The sequence below is a fragment of the Tursiops truncatus genome, chromosome X (genome assembly GCF_011762595.2).
Source record: "Tursiops truncatus isolate mTurTru1 chromosome X, mTurTru1.mat.Y, whole genome shotgun sequence".
NCBI lineage: Eukaryota > Metazoa > Chordata > Mammalia > Artiodactyla > Delphinidae > Tursiops > Tursiops truncatus.
Window position 1 is genome coordinate 77,075,924 of NC_047055.1, and position 1,092 is coordinate 77,077,015.

Here is a 1,092-nt window from a genome sequence, read left to right on the forward strand (position 1 = left end):
AAGGAAAGGAAAGGGAAGGGAAGAGAGGGAGGGAGGGAGGAAAGGGAAGAGAAGGGAAGGAAGGAAGGGAAAGGAAAGGAAAGGGAAGGGAAGAGAGGGAGGGAGGGAGGAAAGGGAAGAGAAGGGAAGGAAGGAAGGAAGGAAGGAAGGAAGGAAAGAAAGAAGGAAAGAAAGGACAAAGACAGCCAACTCTTGGAGGGCCTGGAGGGAAACATCTACCCTGGGGACAGGTTGGTCTCAAGTGATGGCCAGCATCATTCAGATTAGAAGGAATGGAAGAAATCAGATGTGTCTAGGGGTGGATGAGGTTGGACTCCATTTCCCTCAGGCACTGCAGGGCTGTCCAGAGTGGTGAGCGCCACGTAAAGCACCAGGTAAAGCAGGGCCAGCTTCGTGGATGTGTGATCTGGGCACTCACACAGGGCCCTAGGCTCAGAAAAGCCTCCCACTAGGTTTAATGCTCTGGCCTCACCATCCTGAAATTCTTAATAATTTTTGAACAGGAGCCCCTCATTTTAATTTGGTGCTGGGCCAGTTCTTCTGGGAATCCTAAATCTTAGAGTGATGGCCCTCCTCCTTACCTCCTGATGTCTAAACTTTACACCCAAAGTCCATCCTGTACATGGTTCCTGAGTAGTGGCCCTAAAGCACGGCTCTGGTGCTACCAATCCTCCGCTTTGAGAACCTTCCATGTTTCCCTATTGCTGATAGCTTCACTCCAAACAGCTCAGCCTCCAGAGACTTTCAAGCCCCGCCTTGGTCTGTTTTCTCAGGACACCTTCACGTAGACTCTCTCCTTCTGGCCCCTGGCCCTCCTGGGCCTGCCTCGGTCCTTCCCCCAGGCCTTGCTATGCTGAAGCCTTCAGTGCCAACAGGCTGGGAAAGGTGCCCAGGCACCTGGGGAAGAATTCTTCCTTTCTGCCAGTGCACCAGCTCCCCAAGGCAGGGGTTTTGGTCTGTTCTGTTCACGGCTGTGTTCACAGCACCCAGAAAAGGACCCAGCAGGTACTTACCAAGTAGCAGCTGAATGAATGACTGAATGAATGAATTTGAGGTTCTCCACAATCTGGCTTTAACATGCATTCCAGGCCT